Source organism: Cyanistes caeruleus, chromosome 4 (assembly GCF_971803275.1).
Source record: "Cyanistes caeruleus chromosome 4, bCyaCae1.hap1.1, whole genome shotgun sequence".
Classification (NCBI taxonomy): domain Eukaryota; kingdom Metazoa; phylum Chordata; class Aves; order Passeriformes; family Paridae; genus Cyanistes; species Cyanistes caeruleus.
The window spans coordinates 29038891-29051991 of NC_141704.1; the positions used below are offsets into that span (position 1 = coordinate 29038891).

Consider the following 13101-nt stretch of genomic DNA (forward strand, 5'->3'; position numbering starts at 1 on the left):
TCTTTAATTTAATCTCAGGCATTTTGAGTAATTTATCTGAAACATCCATATGAAGTGCTTTTTTGGCCTATGCTCTTGTCATAGTCAGGAGAGAGGATGATTCAGCTCACCCATTTTTCATGTACAGACTCAGACGATGGTCGAGGGGGTCACATCAGAGAAAGGACTTAAGCCTTGCAAGTCAGGACAGGGCATTTTCCTTGTCCTACATTCTTCACAATGAATGATAATAACTCTTGGTACTACTCTTCCTTTGATTTTTTTCTATTTGAAGATGCTTTTTTCCTGCCTGAGACTAGATAACCATAATTTTTTAATATTTAATTTTCAACCAGTGGTGGGGCAGGAGGTGGAAGCCCTCGGACAGCACTGCCACAGAGTGGATAAGCTGTCTTTTCCCAGCTCCCTCCAGGGAAAGCGAGAGAGTGGCAGAACCTGAAGCCTGGCTTCTCCTCCATCCTGTCCACCCTGCCACTGGATCCCCCAGGGCCACCAATCACATAAAAAACACAATTTGCAAAACTGCCTGACACCTGCAAGTCTCCAGCAGAAGCTGCCAGTGCTCCTCACACTGGCAGGTCAAACATGAGGCCTGCAGTAGTGGTCAGCTCCAGCCACCTGTGGTCCAACTCAGGCCTGGTGGGGTCAGCGCTGGTGTGCCAGGTAAAACCCTGAGTATCCTTCCTGCTTTCACAAGGAGAAGAGAGAGATGACACAGGGTCCCGAGGCAAGGCCTGTGGAACAGCGGTGCAGCCCTGCACCAACAATGGCTCACACCAGCCGGGCCCAGTCCTGGGCCGGCCTCAGCAGGGCCCCTCAGAGGTGCCACGGACCCCCCGGTCTCACCTCGTCCTTCCACCCCCCTGCTGCCAGGTAAGGCCCCCGGGGCTGAGCTTCTGCACCTCAGGCACTTCCACTGCAGCTGGCCATGGGCTCTCCAGGGCAAGCCGAGACACCCAGGGCTATCGAGGACCCTCCCCAGTGCCACGGTGCCCCTCAGCAGGCCCTGTGGGGTCCCTCATGGCATGTGGAGTGGCTCCGAGCAGCCGCCGGCCATCAGCGCCGAGGCACAGTACCTTATTTAACCCTGCTGAAGGGAAACACCAGCTCTTTCCCCTCTCAGCATTTGTTTTCAGCGGCTAATCCAGGAAACACACGTCCTTTCTATTTACTTAGAAAAGAATGAATAACAACCATGTTTCTCCCCGGCTCCTTCCCCCTCTCCGGTCCTCTCTTCGCTCCCCTCCCCACCTTGCTATAAAAATGGCAGCCTCTGTGCTGCAGACATCTCCAGGCTGCTGGAGCACTTAAGCAGCGCCCTGTGAGCCGCAGCCATTTACTACGTGCGATTGTTTCTGCGAGACCTAATAATTCTACCATTGTTATTACAACACTGTGCACTAATACAAATGAGCTTGTAAATAGGGGTCCAACTAAAATAAAACCATTATAATCACAGCCCAGGCTGTAAATCACAGACTAGTGTATTCTGCTGTGGTTTGACCCAGAGCCAGGCAATAGTCAAATAATCAAACTGCAGATGTTGGGATAGCAAATCTGCTGAAATTTAAACAGTGGCAAAGATCCAAACAAAGGGGGGGGCGGGGGGAGAAAAGAGTCCTTTGCACAATGTAAGAATTTTCTGGGCCCCCCCCCCCTTGTTAACTGGGTCTATAAAGTAACCAGACATGTTAGCCGATAATAGCGCTGCTCCTCGGCAGCTTGTGCAGCCAGCATCGCCTCACAGGAGCGATGCCCGGCAAAGCATCTGCAGGGTGACTGATAACTCCCACTGTCTGCCAGGCTTGCAGGGACATCCCTCCAGACAATCCCTTGGCCGCTGCCAGTGGTGAGATCAAGCCCTGCAAGCCTTCCCTGGGGAGAAGCCCAGGGGTACCCAGCCAATAATGTTCTGTACCATGAACTGCGCTAGAGTTACCCCAGAAACCAACAATGCAGAGTCATAGATTGACTCCCTCTAATTTCATGAGCCTCTTGGTATGAGTAATTCCTCTCCCTTCTCTCTCACTCTCAGATGTCCCTATTTCCCCATGATAAAACCCAGGACACAGCTGCAATCTGGACTCTTGCTCATGGTGGGCACTTAGCACCCCATGCTGGGCTGAGGGCTCGTGTCCCTACCTCAAAGCATCTTTGGTCAGGGCACACACTGAGACCTGCCTGGAAGTGACACGCTGAGGGTCCTTTTACTGAGCAGAGCAGCATCCAGGAGGCAGCAGGGACACAGTGCTGCAAATGTGGGGCAGCTGGGAAGAGGACCCACATCAGGCTGTCACTGTCTGCCAGCTGTTTCTATGGCTGTGGGAGGTGCGGTGTGGTTGCTTTTCCTCCAAGCCAGAAAGCAGGATCTGTGTCGGTAATACTCACAGGCTCACAGTGTTTTTGTCTGGAGAATACAAGAGCCTTGGCTGTTGCCCCGTGACATTTGAAATGATGCTATAAGCTTCTTTAAGAAAAGTCCACAGTCATTTGTTTCTCTGACAGCCCAAGGCAAACAAGTTGGATGGGTCCTGTTCCTCACCGTGTTGTCACATGTGGTTGCAGAAGGACTGTTAAATGTGAGAACCTCCTTAATGTAAATTTAACTTACTAGGAAGGAATTTTTTATGCCTTTTTTTTTTTTAATGTAATATTTAAGCTGCTGCCAGGCAACAAGTCATAAGAACAATCAATCACACAAACAGATGCCATGTAAATACATCTTTTAAGCAAGTAGCTCAAGAAATCATTGAAGGGATAAAGTAGTGATCTCTCCAGGGGAAAATTAGCAAAATGAGCTTGCCAGTCTTGGATGAAGGCTGGACAGGATACAAACCAGCCATCCTTGTGAATCTGCTTCTACTCTATGGCACTGACACAGCAGCTGTGAATATTAATATTATTTCCCTAAAACCTTGTGACTAAATTCCACTAGAAGAACAATTTGCCCTTCCTGCTCAGGAAATATTTGCTGCTAAAATGACTTGAAGGCAACATGAACCAAGCTGGAGGGACCCCAGAAGGAGATTCTGGTTATAAAAAGCTCATTCAGTTATTTGGAACATTTTCCTTAGAAATTGAGAAACCAACTTGGATGAAAGTTCTTTTTCCTCCTTTCTTTCCTGTATTATTGGTTCTTTTTAAGGGACAGTATATCTCCTGGAGGTGGCAGACCTTTTTTAGCCTTGGTCTCCTCTTGGAGGGAATACAATGTTAGAAGCAGAAAGATGTGCCACTCTAAATACATATTACAAAATTAACACCTTGGCATGCACTCCTTGAAAAGTCATTCTGCTGCATCCAAATTTTCACAGGTCTTCCTGCTCCATTTGTCAAGGGCACCATTTTCAAAATGTGCTATTTTTTTAGCCTTTGATTTACAGTAAGCCCATTGCTCAGAGGAAGCCTGCAGAAAGAGACCGGTTTCCTTTGATGCATTCCTAAGTGTCTTGGTGAGAGGAATTGTTCTGGTGTGTGAATCAACTCTGTTTCCTCTGCCTGTCAGAAAAAACAGTGGAACCTTGTACTGCTGATATATGCCACGCTGCACAGGATGTGGTTGATCTCCTCTGCTGCTGCTGCTGCTGCTGCTGCTGCTGCTGCTGCTGCTCCACAGAGATCTGTTTCACAATGTGAGCAGTAACCAGATTAAAATCAATGCTGGAGGTTGTTGTGAACATTAAGCATTAAATAAACTCCAACATTGTACCATAATTCCTTATGAATGATTAGATCATCCTGCTGGGAGTGCTACCATTATACATAAGGCAAATGTCACTGGGTGCCTCATAAATTTAGTATACAAGTACTAAACATATTAGGTCTGATTCACTGCTGCCTAGCTTCAGTTCATCCTAGTATGAGGCAGAGGAGTTACATTGGCATAAATGCACATTGAAACTGTGGTTCCCTTCTCATTTTAAGGGATCAGCTGTTTCCACTGACTTTCATAAGACTGATGCTAAGTAGATTCACAGTTGCTCCACTCCAGCTATGTTAAATCTCAGTTGTGGTAGATCATGCAGGGGAGCCAGTCCTGTGGAAAAATATAGGCTGGTATTTCTGGCATAGAAATGCAACCCCTAATAGTGAAGGCAGGTCTAGATTGCAAAAAAATTATGTGCTCTGGAGGTGGGTTGACAAAATCAAATTATCTGATTTAGGAATAAAAACCATACTCAAGGCAGGTTGGCTTTTGGCACAGGATAGCTGCTCAAGTGCAAGTCCACTATGGAACTTAGGTTGAACAGGAGGCTGCATACATGATCCAAAACACAGATTGTCTCCAATTCCCTGGCACTTCAACGACAGCAGTGACTCCTGTCAGCTGCACTGAAACTTCCCTGGGGACAGACAAAGTTGGCACAACACCATTTTGGTGTGTTCCACTGTTCCCATTCCAAATACAGTGACTTTCTCTTCATGTTTCAAATTTTCCATAAAAAGAGTAATTTCCCTCAAAGAGAATTTCCCTCCATCTAGTGTTTGTCAGGGAGGAAATAAAAGTCTTGTGCCTCAAAAACATTGTTGGGAAAATCTTTAAAATCATATTGACAACAGCAGCAATAATGGAGAGAATGTGGCCTATGAAGCTCCCTGGTCCCTGACTTTCTCACTGAAGAATTATTCCCTGCAATGCCCCTCAGTGCATGTTGTCCAAGGTATTTTTTTTAATGAGGTGTTGACTAATTCCCTCGGGAAATTTTTCTGCAGTCTGACAGGTCTCATTGTTAGCATTCTACCCAGGCTAAATTTTGCTTTACCAGACTTTGTCTCAAACTATTTCCCTCTTTCCTTGGTGTATTATGCATCTTTCAAATATTTGTTGGCAGTTATCATATCCCCTTTTTTAGCTGTCTGTCAGCCAAGTTAAACATAATTAGCTTTTTTAATCTTCCTCCATAAATCCAGCTTGCTTTCTTGAAATCCAGTCCCCTTCTCCTACTTACGTGTCTTTTTGGTATGATGAAGCTACATATTTTGTGGTTACTTTTCACACGCTATCACTGATACCAGTAGGAAGAGGCATCAGAAAATCAGACAGTAGATCAGGAATGGTTTCTATTCTAGGTCACTTTTTTTTTGCATTTTGTAACACAGACTTAGCTTCACTGTCGAATAATTGAGGGTTTCCCTTGAATTTTTATATCAGTTAATATTCACAAAATTCAAACTCTGTACTCTCAAAGCTAATTGCTGTAAGAGATTAATTAGGAATTTTGTGCACATTCTGTGGGTAAACTTGGAACAGTAGAGCACTGCTGGAAAATTAACTTACCTGTCATGACAATGTGTTAACGGATGTGGAAAAAATTACTTTTTTTTCCAAAAACAATTAGAAAATTTTATCCAGGAATGTTTTGGGGGCTTTTTATTTGTTTGGCACTAGTGAAACAAGTGTTCCATATCCCAGCACACATTCCCTAAGCATTTGCTACAGGATGTCAAAACCCTGTTTTCAGACCTATGTAAACAACACAGAAGCATTTCCCATCATATGCATCCCACAGGACTGGATGGAAGCTTAACCAGAGCATTGTTTTCAACTTACTGATCCTGGACACAGGCAGTATCTATTTACTCATTCAGTTATTATTTATATATATATAATATATATATATATGTATGCAACCTTTGGGAAGAAAGAGACAGGGGATTAAATGCACGCAGCAGACATGAATTGAGTGTTCATATTTTCCAACCATTTTTAAGTTTCTCCTTGAGATCAGAAGACTTCAGGGACTTAATAACACTTTAATTTCAGCTAGGCTTCAGAGGTACACTATCAAAATGCTGAAGAAATTCCTCCATATGGAGATTTTAAAGATTAACTGCCTCCGGGTCTTGGTTTGCTCGCTTCTCAAGGTGACTCTGAAAATATCAGCTTTATGTATTAGTAATAAATGACTGAAACGATTTCCCAAGGAATTCGATTGTTTCTTCATCCACTGGAATGCTTGTACCAAGGCTGGTTATTTTTTGAAAGATAAGCTGTAATTTAAACAGACACAAGTAATATCTGGTAAATCTGTACAACTTCTGTTTAGCAAAATGAGCAGATTAGAGGATAATCCTTTGTCTGCCCTTAAGCATATACTAACAACTCCTTCCTTCGTTGTACACATGCAGATTTGTAGATTCTCACTTTGTCTCCCTCAAATACCATACCTATGACAAAAAGTGTAAAGAGGCATACTACTTGTCAAAATGCCTTCAGGGAAATTAGCAACTGAAGCAGGAAAATCCCTGCTGGAAGAAAATCCCCTGAAGCAGGATTAGAAGCATGCTCAAATGTAGGCCTCCTTCAATATTAATATCCTTCCCGAGGGCAGACGTCTTTGTTCTTCAGGCTGCTTTATGTACAAATTCTCAAGTCTCCTCTAAATACAATTGCAGAATGACTGATCCATGTGGCTGCTTGAAGTTTTTGATATTTTGGAACTTATATTAAGTGCTCTAATTATGAACTGAAGGGAAGCTGGGGAAAAAAATTTCTTTTGTTTGGTGTCTTATAGTGTTTTCACAACTTTTCCTATGAAAATGCATCTGTACAGTGATTGAGTTATGTAGGTCTCCAGTTTCTCTGGTTTAGCTCATAAAGAATTCAAGAGTGGAAAAGCTGAGAGAAAGATCCAAGCAAATGAAAATGAAAAGAGAGGAAGCTGCTTTTGTTATAACAATAGCTCAAAATTTCCTGAACTGCAGATTTTTCACAGTGACAGAAGCCAAAATCCTAGCTGATTTTAATTTCTTTTGCTGATGATGGTACTTTCGCAAGATCTCCCCATAGTCATCATGAAAGTGGAACAAAAGGCCTGAAAGCCAGCATGAGACATCTGACATGAGTAATCATGACATCAGTGATCAGAGTTGTGCTCAGTGAAGGACTGTGGGATAAATGCACATAAAAATTGCATAGCTGTGTACGTGTTGTGCTCCCACAAGGAGCTCGCAACCTGCAGTGTGCCCCACACAGACAGCATCAGTCAAACAACATAGGAGATACAGCCTGCCGTTTGGGGTTTTTTTTTTAGTTCATATTTTTAAAATAAAAGTAATATTACTGGTTTTTACATATAAGAAAAAAACCAGATGAGCAGCCAGGAGCAGACACTCGACCGAGCAAAGTCCTGGATGCATCAGGCGGGGCAGAGCCTGCGAACTCCGCAGGTTAGTGCAGGTCTGAGGCGCCTGAAGTGACTCTTCGTTATTGCTCAACAAACAAGAGGGATATTGTTCAGCCTAATGGGGATTCCCAGCATGGAAACCAACTGCTCCAATCCCCCCAGCCACTCCTTCCTTCCTGAGCTTGGTTATCTACTTTTAAAGCAAATTGCCTATGCCAGCAGAAGGTGTATATTAGCCTTGTCTAATGGGACTCAGTGAGAAGGAACTATGGGGTGGGATGTCCAGTTAAGAATCAGTCTCTGATGTTGTGTCTGCAAATCCACATATCAAATTATCTTCAACAAACTGGCGGGAAACACATGGTCCAGGCACCCTAGACCTTGAATAGCAATGAGCAGCATCAGGCCATGCTCCAAGGGGAGAAAAACAAAAACATTGGTGGAAGTGGAGTACGAAAACACCCTTCAGGGGATCCCTGAAGTCATTCAGATCAAGGTGTGGGTAGTGTAGGTATTTGCAAGGGACAGCACAGCTGGGATCCTGGGGGTTTCCTGGGTGTGATGGCACTTTTGGAGCAAGGTGTGGGCTTGCAGTGGAGGTTGCTGCTGATGTGCCTGTGTTAGGAAGTGCTACATGGCCCATGGGCTGTCAGGGAAACCCAGAACAGTAAGAGGTGAGGAAAGACTCCTTACAATAGCCATTTGTTCTGAGCTCTGATTTTGCATCTTCTTTCCTTCAAAGACTGTTCACTTTATTCAGGCAGTTAAAAAGAAATCAAGCAGATTAAAGGTCAGCTTTATTATTTTTGTTGGGTTTTTAAGGAAGTTTAAGCCATAGCCTAAGGAGCCTGCCTATGCCATTTGGGAAAGAAAAATCAGCACGTAAAGCCAGTCATTTTAGATGTCCACTACAGCAGGGAAGATTTTATGGGCTACAAAATCAAATATGACAGTGACCCTGGATGTACTGGAACAACCTGTTCAGTTTTTCTCTCCATCACTAAGCTTGCTGATTTAATTCCTTCTGAATCCATAATTATATAAAAGAAGATCCGGGTTATCATTATTATATTGCCAGAATGTTCTTTCCTTATGCAATAACTCCTATAATGATTCTACCAGAAATGGGGAAATATTCTAGGTTTATGAGAGGCTATCTGTAGAAAAAGAAAAATAACGTCTCTAAGGGTTTTGCCAGTAACTTGAACAAGAGTAGATCTAGGCTTATGCTGACTGTTTTTGAAAATTCCAGCTTTGATTTGTTAATGACCATTTATATGACAGACTACTGCAAGCCATTTATCTGCAGAAATGAATACTCAGAATAGAAGAAGAAAACAGAACATAGCCAGACAAACTGTGGTTTGTACCAGATATTCATATTTGCAGAAAGACAGATATATAATATTGCTCAGTTTTTTCAGGAAAAACACTACTGAAGCATTTTTGCCAACCTCTTTGAGTTCATGTCAAAAAATAATACTGAAAACTGACCTTTGGGGATTTTTCTGGGTAGCATTTCACTGTCAGCCATGGCCCTGAGTCAGCAAGGAACATGCAGGCCTACCTTTAAACAAAAGTTAGTTAAAGGAGTAATTTAGTGAATCAGGGTTCTTATAAGAGATAAAGGGAAATATTTCATAAAAGAGACTAAACTACAGGAAATCCTGGCAGAATTACATCTGAAATGTCACATGGGCCCTCTCCCTACCCTCCCTTTAAAATGAATTCATTAGCTGTAGCAAAACTCTTCTTAATAAAAGTGGTGGTGCTTTGCTGGAAGATGGACTTAGCATGGTTGCTTACCAACCTGGTGGTAGATTTACATTTTGGTGGAGTCTGAAATCCAAGCAAAGCCTCCAGATATCAATAGAGAACAGATTAATGGAGATCTTTCCTCTGCTAACAGCTAGCTGAACTCATAATTTCCTGAATGCTGACAGGCACCACTCAGAGAAGCAACCACCAAGACCTGCAAGACAGATTCAGTTTGCACATTTGCTGTGTCCTCATAAGACACTCATTCTCTAAAAATCAAACCTCCCCAGGGTGCCTCGAGTGGGACACTCAGGAACTGTGATAGCTAAAGCTTTTATAAAACCTCTAGCCTGAACCTACAATGAATTAATCAAACACAAAAATAGATATTTCTAACAAAACCTTGCTTGTTCTGATGAAAGACAATACTTGTAATCACTGGTAAGAAGACCACATTTGGTTATTTTTTTCTAGTTCTTCCTCACCCCTTGAAGCAAGCTGAAATGACCTTCCAACAACAGTTTATTTCTCCTTGGCTAGATCTGAACAAAGGCTTTCTATTCACATGCATGTGAAGGAGAGTATGGATGCTTTAGTGGTGAAACCCCAAATCTCTCCTTTGAGCTTTGCAGGCTTTCTACTGCCCTCTCAAACACCAAACAACTGTTTGTGTGTAGTGTGGAGTGTATACACCAGGGCAAGGGACTAAATTAATTGAGAGCCATCTGATGCATCCAACACACTTCCATTAAGCAGGCAGTTAGTCAGTACAGCCTCGGCCTCGCAGTGTTTCTGGGAAATTGGCACTAGACATGGAATGTTCATGCAGGCAATGTGGACAAGGTTTGGCTGGTCAAAACTGATGTCATTTCTGTTCCATTCCTCAAACTGACTTGAGCTTAGTTTCTATAGCTGGAGGACCTTGCTTCAGTTTTTGACCCAGGCTTCTTCAGAAGAAAAGGTTTAAAGGGTGAAGGCAGATAAACTAATGCAGGAATTCCTTTCTCAGTAGTAACAGCTTTGCCAGAAGAAAAGCCAGATAACTTTGTGGTGGAACAGTACAGTTTTAATTAAAGTTTACTGAGTGTGTTGACAAACAAGGCTTTTCTGCTGTTTGAAGCAATCAGGTCTGCTCACAACAATTTTCAGAAGTATTTTTAGAGATGCCCTCTGTGGCAAGGGCGCTTTTGCAGGTGTTGGGGAGCATGCTGATGTCAGAGGGGAAAATATGCAAATCTTCCTTTGTTTGCATGGCAGAACTTGAACAAAAGCTATCCTTGGCAGTCCCATTCAAGTGCATTAAGGGCTCTGATCCCTCTCTCACGCTAAAGTTGTCATTGTCCCAGGGCTCTGGGCCGGGCTCTAAGGGCTCTCCCTCAGCATGTCAGCCAGCAGAGTCCATTCTCTGTGCAACTTCGGTCCTGCTGCAAATGGTGACACGGGACAAATCTGCATCTCTTGTGAGAAAACCTAACTATTGGTACTTGCCCTGGGAAAAAGAGGCTCTAGTAAATCTGCTCCAATTTCAGCATGGAACAGTAGGAGGAAATTAATTTATTCATTCATATCCAGTACAAGAGAAGATTGTCCCTCTATTCTCTCACCAAGATTAAATGTTGCCCCTACTCTGCCACGTTTTCTGTAATCAATAGTTTTGCTTGTTCCAGAGTTACCTACCCAAGTCATTGCTAGATCAATAATTTGGAACTTTTCAGAAAACAACATTCTGGCTCTAGTAAAAAGCAACTGCAGTTATTTCTTCATGGGCCAGGTGATGTTGTTCATGTGCTACTTGTCTGGGTTTTTTTGTCTTCTCTATTAATGTCACAAGAGGAAAATTTCCATGCCCACCCAGACTCGTCTGGTGGGATACCCTGGGATAAGATCACATTAGAAACTTAACCAAAGCATCATTTCCCTTAGGAAAGGACAGATTTAGTGAACTGTAACACTCAAGTTCTTGGTTGTTGAAAGCTTTGCAAGTGTCTTGTTTTTCAAAGGGGCTGAAGCTTCCTGTCCTCTATGCAGTACTTGCAGTCATACACTCCTGAGAAATTAAAAGCATTTTGATTCCCTAAAACATCACCACTAATGATAAAATTCCTATTCAGCTGAAGAATTGTTCAACTTCCCCAAAATTTTACAATGCCCTGATGTGTCCATGTTTTGAAAGACCCCAGACAGTCAAGGAAAGGCTCAATATTTCAGAGTATCTCTATTTTGAAATGTCCAGCCTGAGGTCCAGTAAGCCTTATCCTTGTAAGCACACAGGACCAGACTAAGGTCTAAGTCTAACTTAGACTTAACCTAAATCTGAGCTCAGACCAAGGTCACAGGGAGCAGATGGTGGCCATCGGTTTCAAAAATTCAGGTAAAAAAAAATTCAAAAATTTCAGGCAGCTGAAATTGGCTTCTCAGAAACAGGTATTTCTAACACTACTTTTGGAAATACAGAATTCCTCATATGGAGAGATCAAATGGTGAGCATGTGAGGCTGGAAGCCATTCCCACTCAATCCAATCACAGTTTCACAATGATAGGAATTTGGTTTTTAAGGCTGGATGTTTGTCAAGGTTGGGTCACCATCAGTTTGCACCATCTGGGGATGTAATACTTGACAATGTTACCCATTGCCTCTTTCCACTCTGACACAATTTTGTCCTGGGAATGCAAGGGGCTTAACTACCTTGGGGTTTCTAAGGGCTGGAGCTAACTGAACATTCCTTGTGGCACTGAGTTGTATGGGAATTTAGCAAAGATTTCTTCTCAGGCAGCAGATCCCTTGTCTCAAGAAATCTTCTGATAAAATTGTCAAGCTGTGGACGTGCAGCTAAAGAGAACAACAGAGTTTGAAGGACCATTTAAAGAAATATTTTTCACAATTCCCAATGCAGCTGGGATGATGACACATGCTCTGGTCCTAGCAATCTTGCCTGGCAGGCAAGGGCTAGGGCTTTATATGTAAATACAAATATATATTTACATATTTTCTAACATCTGTTATGAATTTGTTTTCCCTTCAGTTCTATTTAAAGTATGTCTTGTCATATTATCTCTGAGGCTTAAATTTGGAAGGGTTTCTTAATAAACTCTGTGTACTGCAGAGCCACAAGAAAAATTCTCCCTCCTCCACAGCTTTTCAGACAGTCCTTCTACAGTTATTCTTTCCTCATATTTCTGAATGCATTAGCATCTCCCCAGCCTATGAAAGGAGCACAGTTTTCCCAGTGGATTCCTGCTGGGAAGGGTATAATCTCACCACCAACTTCCAGGGATTTATATTGGGTCAGTCTAACCCATTTGTCCTGGCAGCCCGGCTTTGTAATTGTCCTGCAGCTTGGCGCCTCTTTCAGAGAGCTCCCTGCTGTTAGCTTAGGGTCCCAGCCATGGTTTCTGCATCCTGGAAGAAAAGCTGCCTGCTGCAAAGGACCAGTGCTGGAGCCACCACGTCAGCAATGGATCCCAACGGCCTCCAAGGCCAAGCGATGCCACAGCCAGGGTTGGAGCTGCAAAAGGAACTTAAGAGCAAAGTTCAACCCACCATCCTGACAGGAGATTGATGCAGTCTATGGAACAAAGCTAAACAGGACAGCAAGCAGGATTTGGACTACACGAGGGAGAGACACGCTTCGTGTTAAGTAAATAGGAGAAAGTTAAAGGGGAAAGGGCAAAAAGGAAAATGTCAAGGCGGGTTGATGCCAACATTCCCGCATGGTCTCTGACAGCAAAGGCTTCAGTGCAGGGTGCTCATTGTGAGACAAATTGGGCATGGATTTTCAGAGGTGCTCAGTGTCAAAAAAACTGAGTTCACACTGGCAGTCAAGATGCTTTGCTGAATGAAGAAGTTGACCCAGAAGTGTACCTATAGCCAGCACCAACAGCTGATTTCCTTATTTTGACAGCAGCCATGTAGCTAACTCCTTTGTGGCCCTGGGCCTGGTGCAATACTCAGCGTGAAGTTGAGTTGGGATGAAGAGTCTTCAGGAGATTTGTAAAATTGTCTTGTAAAATGCTTTTCCAAGGAACAATTAAGCATCAGTGCAAGTAAATATAATTTCCTTAAAAGTTCAGGGCTCTGGATGGCCAGATGACACACAAATCAAAGGGTTTTCTGCACTGATAAAATTCCAGGAAATATGGGGGGGGGGGTGGAGTAAGGAATAGAGAGAAATAGCCAGAAAAGAAATGCTCAGATCATCTATCCAAAAAAGTTGCT

General features: G+C 43.1%; 1 long non-coding RNA gene across 1 annotated transcript in view; it reads left to right on the forward strand.

Annotated features, from left to right (window-relative positions):
- The first annotated feature begins 609 nt into the window (after positions 1–609).
- Positions 610–13101, forward strand: part of LOC147653513 (uncharacterized) — a 43025-nt gene continuing 30533 nt past the window's right edge. The window contains exon 1 of the long non-coding RNA XR_015286350.1: positions 610–873. This is a non-coding gene — a long non-coding RNA (uncharacterized LOC147653513). The remainder of the gene's footprint in view (positions 874–13101) is intronic.